At 43.4% G+C, this 10,367-nt stretch overlaps 2 long non-coding RNA genes across 2 annotated transcripts; one reads left to right on the top strand and one right to left on the bottom strand.

Annotated features, from left to right (window-relative positions):
- Nucleotides 1-284: 284 nt before the first annotated feature.
- Nucleotides 285-7,424, bottom strand: LOC110348296 (uncharacterized). Its single transcript, XR_002393410.2, has 4 exons — nucleotides 7,025-7,424; nucleotides 4,049-6,342; nucleotides 3,174-3,313; nucleotides 285-3,096 (listed from the first exon to the last, which is right to left on the bottom strand). It is a non-coding gene; the product is annotated as an uncharacterized LOC110348296 (long non-coding RNA).
- Nucleotides 7,192-8,917, top strand: LOC110348295 (uncharacterized). The gene is made up of 3 exons (XR_002393408.2): nucleotides 7,192-7,241; nucleotides 7,423-7,499; nucleotides 8,517-8,917. It is a non-coding gene; the product is annotated as an uncharacterized LOC110348295 (long non-coding RNA).
- Nucleotides 8,918-10,367: the final 1,450 nt, after the last annotated feature.

The raw sequence follows: 10,367 nt of genomic DNA on the forward strand, positions 1-10,367 counted from the left end.
CCCCTTCTGCTCTCATCTCCCTCCTTCTCCCATGGGTGCCACTGTGGAGCCTTAACATACCCTGCATAGCTCATGAGGACACACCAGTTGACTTGGATGAAATTTGTTTCAGGTTTGTTGGTAGAGAAAAGTAACAAAATGATTTTTTTTCAGAAAATATTTAATTTCTTCATAAAAATAAGTTGCATATTTTAAAAATATGTGTATCTTCACTGTGCACTAAATTAAGATCGAAGTGGATTAAAGATTTAAATATTAAGACAGAAACATTAAATTTGCTGGAAGATGAGTTAGGTAGAACTCTTGAAGACATTGGCATAGGAAAAGACTTTATGAACAAAACCTCAGCAGCACAGGAACTAGCACAAAGAATCAACAACTGGAATCTCATCTTATTAAAAAGCTTCTGCACTGCAAGAGAAACCACCAACAGAGCTAAGAGACAACCTACAATGTGGGAAAAAATTTTCAGCAACTGTACCTTAGACAAAGGAATACTATCTAGAATATATTAAGAATTGAAAAAAATCAGACCCCCCAAATTCAAAGACCCAATTCAAAAATGGGCATCTGAAATGAACAGACATTTCCCAGACCAAGAAGTAAAAGCAGCAAATAAACACATGAAAAAATGTTCAACATCACTGGTCATTCAAGAGATGCAGATGAAAACAACACTGAGATTCCACCTCACCCCAGAAAGAATGGCTGCTATCAAGAAATCAACCAATAACAAATGCTGGTGGGGCTGTGGGGAAAGAGGAACCCTGCTCCACTGCTGGTGGGAGTGCAGACTGGTGCAACCACTGTGGAAATCAGTGTGGAGATACCTCAGAGAACTAGGACTAGAGGTCCCATTTGACCCAGCTATTCCCCTACTGGCTATCTTCCCCCCAAAATTAAAAGAATCATGCCACAGCAATATATGTGCACCCAAGTTCATAGCAGCACAGTTTGTAATAGCTAAAGCTTGGAAACAACACAAATGCCCATCAACCGGAGACTGAATAAAGAAGATGTGTTTTTTTAATAAAATGGAATACTACTCAGCCATAAAGAACCAGAAACTAAAGACATTTATAGCTAAATGGATGCATATTGAGGCGATACTCTTAAGTGAAATAAATAGGACACATATGTGTAAATACTGAATAGTTTCTCTAGTGTGAGACACTGAAAGTGTAAATAAGGATACACAGGGATGAAATTGCCTAATAACATATTTCTCAGATTGTGTTTCCATCACATGTCATATGACTGTATCAAAATTTAAATTAGGGAGAAGTTTGGCTTATGTAGAGTCTGCTAGCTAACTGGAGTTTTTTTTCCAGACCACTATTTGTTCAGTGATGGTTTTGGGGAATCTTTCTGAAACAAATCACATCCTCTGGTGTCTTGTTGGTGCTTGAGTTTTTTCTTTAAGTTATATGGAAAAATGTTTAAGTGCTTTCTAGTTTTATTTTGGTTGAGTTCTACTATCTGAATATTATTGTAGGGTTTTTTTTCCCTTGCATTGTTCTTCTTTGAATGGTTTTAATTTTTGTATGTGTGTGTGAGAATAAAGTTATTTTTTGAAATGTGTATCTAATAGAACAAAATGAAATAAGCATTATAGTGTATAAAAAACTGAATTTGACAACATATTAATGAATAAATGGACTATGATTTTTTTAAAAAGTAGGTGAGTACCTACTCATGTCTGCTGGACATTGTTCTCCCTCTCCACTGGGGTTCTTGGACTTTCCTCTTCCTCCTGGCTAGGCCAAGTTCCCCTTTTGTATGAGTTCAGGGACCCCTTCTTCATTTAAAACCTGTTACTTCTGCGTAACTATTCACTGCCTAGTACTTTTGTTTAGGTAAGATCTGCATACTCACCTGTGTGCACCCCCTTGTCTATGAGCTCCCTAAAACAGGCTCTTGACACTCCATCCTCTCTTTGTATCTGAGCGGGATTGAACATTTCCCTTAAAGATTCATAGCCTTCCCAGAACCTCAGAGCGTGACCTTACTTAGAAAGGAGACCATTGCAAACATAATTACTTAAGCTAGAAGAAAGTCCTACTTGAGAAGGGTGAGCCCTCGATCCTTATAAGAAGAGGAGGACCCCGGAGAGACACAGGGAGAAAGAACACCATGTGGCCCCAGAGGCAAGGGCTGCAGCCAAGGAAAGCCAGAAGCAGGCAGGGGTAAGGAGTCTCCCTCAGGTCCTGCCTACCCTTGACCAAACTTCCGGCCTCCGGAATGGTAACAGTCAGTTTTCATTCTCTGAAGTCACTGGGTTTCTGATGCCCCGTGACAGTCCTAGGAGAGCTCATACATAACCCCAGCTCTAGCACCATGCCATGTTGGTCCTGGGAATTACATACATCATTCTTTATTTTGTTCTTCTGTTTAGTCTCTATTCCCCAGATTTTGGACCTCACTAGCCACAAATGTCTTTATCCGCGTGTCTTTATTTGGGTAGACCAAGAGGAGGGATCTGAAGACAGGTACTCTACCGAAAGGCAACCCCAGTGGACAGCAGAGAGCTGGAAAGTGAAGCAGAAAGAGGAAGGGCTGGGAGCACCTGGGCTCAGGCTCAGTAGAAATCAAGCCTCGGTAGCCATGCATGCAGGGCAGAGGCCAGCTGGGATGAGACAGATTGGATGGCATCCACTATACCTCCGGGGACCTGGCATAGAATGGTCACCCTTCATGCTGTTGAGTGGGAGACAATGAATGCAACCTCTGTCCCCTGCTCCATCACAAAAGGGGCATTTAACGCCCAAAATGTTGGGAGAGTGTACTTTTGAAATAGAAGATAGTCGCTCATTTTGGTTTCTGCCAAGGTCAGTACCTTTGTCCTTATTCTGTTATTGCTTTTAGCTTCGGGCTTTTGTTTTGTTCTGTTCTATTTTTTGAGGGAGGAGATTGTATAGGTAAACTTTTTATATTCTCAAAAATGTCATCTTTACAGACAAGTTGCAAAAAACCAGTGCAGAGATGTCCTTCACTCAGCAGCTATCATAATCATAGCTTTGTCAACACTGGGGCAGGGGATGGCTCAGTAGTGGAATACTCGTCCAGCATGTGTGAAGGTGCGTTCAGTTCCCAGCACTGCAAAAATAAACAAAAGTCCTAAGAAATGAACATGGATATGATGCTACTAACTTCTTGGCTTTAATTTTAAATACCTGATCACTCAGTGGCTCCAGTCCGCAGGTAACTGTCTGAGAACTACTTCTTTATCACTCCCGAATGAGTATACCATGGTACATGGCTCCAATTGATAGTTGTCTGCTGTACTTCTGGAAATTAAAACTGACCACCATTTCTGCACAAATCAATGGGGAATTTCTAAGCATACAAAGGCTCTAAGCGTACAAGGACTCCACAGTCTACACAGATAAAGATAAAAGTCAGTGTGCTTAAATGTATGCACTGTATACAATGTACATAAATGCATGTGTTGTAACATTATCTTCTATGCAAATGCATTGTATACATGGTATGCAATATACATAAACAGACTTAAAAGAATAAGAATTCATTATCAGTTAATTAGCTATTTATGAAAATATAATTTATATGACATAAAGCTTACCTATTCAAAATATATAGTTCAGTTTTATAAAGTTGTGCACCCATCAATCATAATTTAATTTTAGGACATTTTCATCATCCCCAAAAACTTCATAGTTATTACCAGTCATTGTCTATCCTCACCTTTCACAGTGCCCTAGAATCACTCCTTCTACTTTTTGTCTGTATGAATTTGCCTTTTTTGGGCATTTCATATGACTGGAATCATACAATATGTAATTTTTCATGTCTGGCTTCTTTCACTTAGTACCGTGTTTTGAGATCCATCCATGTTGTAGCACAAATCAGTACTTCACCCATTTTTATTATCAAAAAATATTCCCTTTATGGATACACTGCATTTTGTTTAGCCATCATCAGAGAGAAGACATGTAGGTCATTACACTCTGGGGTTATTACCAATAATGATTCTATTATGAATGTTCTGTGGGTTAAATTTTAATCAAACATGAGGAAATATACCTACCAGGACAGATAGGCAGTACACACAAGCCATGGCCTTTGGAAGAGGACTTCGGATCTGTGGGTTTCAGAGGACCCTGGTCAATGGCTATGGTGACTTAGAAGGGACTGAAGGACAGAAATCATGACACCACATGCAGGCGGTGGTAGGCTGAGCTCTCCGCATGATCTTGTTTGATCCCTTTTGCGACCCTGTGATGATTTTCTTGTTTTACAGAAGAGAGAACTGTGGCTTGTCCGAGGTCACTGTAGGCAGAGCTGGGGACCAAACTCAAAGCCACGTTTGTCTGATCCCAAAGACTGCATTGCTGGGTCACTCTCCAGGACCCAGGGGGTCTGCATGGTGTGTACCTCCACCCCATTTCCTGTGCCCTTCGAACAGCACCCACCAGCTGCTTCCTTCCCAACCCCAGCCTTCTCTGCAGCCAGAACAACACCTCCATGCTAAGCGCTGAATCACCCGTCGCCAAATCCCAGCCTATGCTTGAAACCCAGCTCAAGGCAGGGCTTTAGCTCATCCATAAGGATGGTCTTCCTGAACAGAATCTCATTAATAAAAGACGAGAAATAAATTTTTTAGAAAAGGACTTGCTGAAATTCTTCTGCAGCTACACACTCTGTCAAAAACTTTCTTCTCCTTTGAACAAAAAGGATTTTTCACAGCAGGACAAAATAATCTCCACTTCTTTCATGCAAGCCCACCGATTACTGGCATGGAAGGAGCCCCATGTTCGGATTCATATTTATGCATATGCTGTCATTTCATTCTTCCTTAGAGAAAATGCAAATCTCCCTGGCATATTTAAAATATGCCATTAATTACTGAGCATTGTCTTGGTTTGGAAGGGAAATAAAGAGAGGGAGCACATAATTGGAGACTCCCTTTCACTCTGAAAATGTTTTGGGGGACCTGGGTGGAAGTCATCAGAGTGTGACTGCCTGTCACTCCCAAGCCAGCTGCTGACAGCAGAGCAGCAAGCATCAGCCAGGGAGGGCGTGGCTTAGGGCGGTCCGGGTGGCACAGAGGATGCTGCTTTATTTTCCTGCAGTCTGAAAAGCTGCTTTGGGGTTGTGCAGCCAAACTTCACAGTTCAGGGTGGACGTCTGCCGAGGGCACAGTGAGACCACTGTGCTCTGACAGAAGCGGCGCCAAAGCAAATCCTTGCAAGCCAAATGACTCAGAGGTGCCAGGCGTCCTCTGCCCAGGAGCCTGCAGAAGTCTGCTCTGCACGGCCGCTCTCCATGTGCTCAGTGTCCACTCCAGGCACCTCACCTCATTCCCAGGTCACTTTCCATCAGAACAAGAGGACACACTCAGGTCCCTTCTCCTCTGGATTAGAGGTGCCAGCACAGGGTGTCGCCTTTCCTGGATGCCCACAGGGCTACTGAGCTGGGGTGCTGCTGAGGCCCCCATCCTTCTGGGTGTCCTGTGAGGAAGCACACACTTCAGGCCCGGCTGCCACAGTGCCTCTGCTGTGTGCTTCTCATTGGGAGCCTGCCGTGTGCCTTGTCTGCAGCACAGCGAGAGGTTCACAGCCATCACCACAGCGCGCTCTGGAGGAGAGGGAAGGGAGCCACCAGCACAACACAGCGGCAGTGCTGCCGAATGTCACAGGCAGCTTGGGCTCCAAAAAGCTTAGACAAATGGGAAGCCACGCTCTTTCTCTGCCAAGATGACAACCTGCCACTTCTCCCGCCGTCAGGCTGCGCTGCCTGCTCTGCCAGAGCTGTCTGTGGCAGATGACCATGAACTGGAGCTCGGAATCCACGCAGACTTCAACACAGGACTGGGACAGCTGCCCTCTCTGACTTTTCTCTAGACGTCTTGGCCTCATTCCCATAGCTCCTTTTTCCTCTGTGGAATCGTCATTAGAAGAGCCAGTGCTTCCTGTCATGCTTGGGATTTTCAAGGTTTAGCATTTGAATTCTGCATCTCAGAGACCCCTCAGTCCAGGCAAATCAGTGGTGAGTTACCCTGTTTGTCTTCACCATCCTGACTGGCCAGTCCCCACCATATTCTCATTCGTTTTTTTAAAAGAATTACTCAGCAAATATCTAATGCAAGTTCTGGTTCAAATATGAAGTGTCTCCAAAGACCATGTGTGGAGGGTTTGTGTCTTAATTACTTACTTGACTTTGGGAAGAAACACCCAACAGCCACAACTTAAAGGAGGAGAGGTCTAATTTGGCTTATGGTTTTGGAGGATTCAGTCTGTAGTCAGTCTCACTCCAAAGGAAAAACAGGATGGCAGAGGGCATAGCAGAGGAAATGCTCTTCACAACATGGGAGCCAGGAAGCTGAGAAAGAAGAGAAGAGCCAGGGAGAAAGACGCACCCTCCCGGGCCAGGCCCTCAGTGATCTAGCTCAGGCAGACCCCACCTCCTAACAGCAAGTCAGCTATAGTGCAACCGCGATCCAGTCACCTCTCAGCATCCCCACCTCTGAACACATGAAGCTTTGGGGGAACATTCTAGATCCAAACTACAACACCTTGGTCCCCATTGCAGTAACATTCAGAGAAGCAGTCTAGAGAGACAGTTGGATCATGAGGCCTCTGAATGTGCTCAGAAGATGGGGTACAGTTGGAAGAACTAAGTCGCTGGAGGCATGACTCTGAAGGGTCTATCTCATCTCTCTCTCCCTCTCCCTCCCTCCTTCTCTCTCTCTCTCTCTCTCTCTCTCTCTGCTTCTTCCCCCTCCTTCTGCTCCCTGCCTGTCATGAGTGAACAACTTAGTTCCATCATGCTTTTTGGCCATGATGTTCTGTCTTACCTCAGGCACAAAGCAATGGCGTCAGCTGACCATGGACTAAAACCTCTGAAACAGGGGTACAATAAGCCTTTCCTCCTCTGAGTTATTATTCTCAGGTATTTTGTCACAGCAACAAAAAGCTGGCTAATACAACAAGCACCTATTATGTCCCCAACTTTGTTCCAAGTGCTTGGGATACAGCAGGAACAGAACAGACAAAGGCCTCACCATGCAGAGTACAGACAAAATGGCACCCGTGTCAGATGACTGGAAGAGCTGGGGACAAAGCAACACTGGGCAGAGAAAGTGGGAGTGCTGAGGGTGGGGTGGAACTGTGCCAAGTGTGCCGATTATGCTGTCACAAATGAGCTGGCATTTGAACAGAGCCGAGAGGGAGGGGACCTGTGGACTCAGCAGAGGGAACAGAAAATGGAAAAGTGCTGAGGTGGGGAGCGCTGGGCAGCTCTGGGTGGTGGAAGTGGCTCCCCATGTGGAGCAGAGTGAGAGGAGTGTAGGAGGCAGGTTCAGGAGGGCGGAGCAGCAGGAAGGCCTTGGTGCCTTCAGCCTGCAGAGCACAGCATCATTGTCTGGGTGAGCCCAGAGCAACAGAAATGTGTTTCTCACAGAGGCTGTGGGTCCACGACCGAGGTTCCGCAGAGTCCGTGTTTGGTGAGAGCTTGGGACTTGGAGGCTGGGGTCGAAGGTGAGCATCAGGACTCGCAGCCCCTGCGATTGGCAGACATGTTGTGAGCACCTTGAGTTTCTTGTCTTTTCTTGAGACAATTTTATGAAGACCCCAAGAGGCAGGCGAGTGGCACATCTGAGATTTAAGCTTCCCACTCAGGATGGGCAGAACCCGTTGCTACTGCCAATGCAGGAAGACCGCCTTCATCAGGAGCCACAGCTGCCCTCAGAACTGCCCCACCCATGCCCACTGCATGCCTGGAGCTGCCCAGGTGGCTGTTCGAGGGACAGCTCTTCCAGCTAGGAGACTTCAGCATAATAAGCACCAATGCCATCCACCTACTGGCCACAAATGTTCTGGTAGACACAGGATTCCTTTTTTTTTATGGTACCAGGGATCGAACTCGGGTCCTTGTGCTTGCCAATGAGGCAGCAGAACCACTGAGCTAAATCCTGGCCCCAGGATTCCTATAGAAAGAAGCACGGCCCAGCAGGTCACCGCATTTAGAGCTGAGCACGAGGGAATTTCTCCAGGTTTAAATTTTCCATTTCTATTGTTCATCCAAAGTTGAGTTGAAGATTTACCAAGAAAAAAGATGTTCAAAAAGGTTGAGAAGATGGTTTTCATTTAGTATTCTGAGTCTTCATAGAATCCCTAATCCTCACAATAATCCTATGATGTACCAACTTGGTTTTATAAATGAATTTATAGGAATTTATGAATCACATGAACTGAAGCTCAAAGTGAATGACTAAGGGGCTCAGGCCATGTCATCCATGGAGAGGAACAGCATTTGAAGCCAGATGGTCCAACTTCCTGGTTTTTGGAAAGCATCACAGAAATGCATTAATTTCTTATGTTCCTTTAAACCAGCTCAGTGGATTAGTGTCTACTTAAGTTCTAACCATGTTCGTAATTGCAAAAGCTTTGCAACATAAAGAAATTCAAACATAGTAGACTTCACAGGGAAACATCCCACCTTAGACAAAGCTTGTTTATTACACATGTGGTCTGACTCTAAAGGGACATTTTCAGTCCACAGCTTGCTGAAATCTCGCTGTTGCATCGAGCCTGCTCTTCAGCCGTGAATGAGTTAACCAGAAGGCGCCAGGTCTTCCAATACAGAAGCAATCCAGCACCGGAAGCAACACCAGCCAAGATTGGTATCTGTTTATTCCTGATGCTTGAGACATATTTGTTATATGTGCTTTTTATTGAAGGAGCTTTTTTCATAGATAACTCGATACAAATTATTTGAAAGAAAATATACTTTGTTATTATTTGGAATAAGAAAAGGCAATCATATTAGAATGAGATGTAGATACAAAATGAGATCATAGAATAATGGATATAAAATTTGGCAATTTAAACAGCCACTCAAAGGTAGGCAATTTATGAATAAACTGCAAAAGATGGTTTGACTGATGTTTCTTCACCACGTACCATGCACAAGGAAAATTTTCAACCATGCATTTTGAGAGCTTACATGCAGTACAGTATTATAATTCATACTAGAAAATAGTCATTCTGCAAGAACATCCCTAAAAGTGTGCAAATTCCTCAGGGGCTGGCATCTCTCCTTCCTTTCTACCTACACTGCCTGGGCAGCAGAGATGTTCCATCTCTGAATATCTTCTGTTTAGGGGGAAGGTCATGCACCAGAGTTCTGGCCACTGAAATGTTCAGTGAAGTCTGCTAGGTGTTGGAATCCCTGAGACACTAACAACTGGAAGCCCTTATTTTTACTGCCTTGTATGTCGATAGGATGCCTGGAGCTGGGGCAGCTATTTTATTACCATGAGGCAGAGATGTGCAGACATATTGGCATTTATATTTAAGGCCCACTGAGCCATCTGAGAGCTGTCTGTCTCCAGGTTTCTCATAGTGTTAGAAAAATAAATCATTAGTCATTTAAGCCACATTGGAACATAGCTTCTATGTGTTGTGTGCTTTTAGCCCAAACCATTTCATCTGGTGTATTCCTGCTCCTTTATAAAGGGAATACAGTGGATGTTTTTTCTTCTCAATGTTGATAACTACAGAAATGAAAGTTTAGGTGTTTCTCAGAATGATAGAAGAATAAAACAGTAGAAGAAATACTTGTTTAGACGCTTAAAGGTAAATGTACTGGCAATAATAAACAGGACAGATGCCTTCAAGATTACTAGAAAAAATGATCAAAAACAACATAACTCATAGAGAAATGGAAAAAAATCAAGGAAGCAGAAGTACAGGATACAGAACTGGGATGCGAAGAAGACTGAGCATGTTGTATCATTTATGACAAAAAATAAAAGGGTTAAAACTCCTATTAAATGACAAAATATTTCACATTGGTACATACATATCAACTAGATGTCTATACAAGACAAGCCAACAGAAACGGATAAAGGAAAGTTAAAGGTTAAAGGGACATGTACAGAGTGTTGATATCCTTAGACTGGTGCTTTGCACTGGAGCTGAAATGAGAAAACCCCATCGCCAGCTCCTACTCAGAGGCAGGCACAGAGAGGCACCTCGAGAATCTCAGGATTCATTTCTTTACTATTTCTTAGTTAAATCAGACCAGAAGGAAATTTTCTGTCATGGTAAAGAATAGCTATATTCTTCATGCTTTTTCTCCTGAAGTAGTTGGTTAATGTCGATACATATGTGACAATCCTTTTAATCTTTGTATTGATCATTGTTCTAGTAAAAGTAATTAAGCATTCTAAAGTGATCTGTTAGAAAATACGAAAATAAAGATGATTATATTCATATCAAGAAAAGTCTATCTGGAAAAGAGAAGATAATCAGAAGCCACTGAGATACTAAAGAGAATTCATTAGATGGCCAGTTAATACATAATAGATCAATAAGTTTATTTATGCACAATGACCAGATAGA

This window comes from Heterocephalus glaber, unplaced genomic scaffold (genome assembly GCF_053883595.1).
Source record: "Heterocephalus glaber isolate CG9 unplaced genomic scaffold, H.glaber_assembly_v1.0 deba00001673, whole genome shotgun sequence".
In the NCBI taxonomy this organism is placed as follows: domain Eukaryota; kingdom Metazoa; phylum Chordata; class Mammalia; order Rodentia; family Bathyergidae; genus Heterocephalus; species Heterocephalus glaber.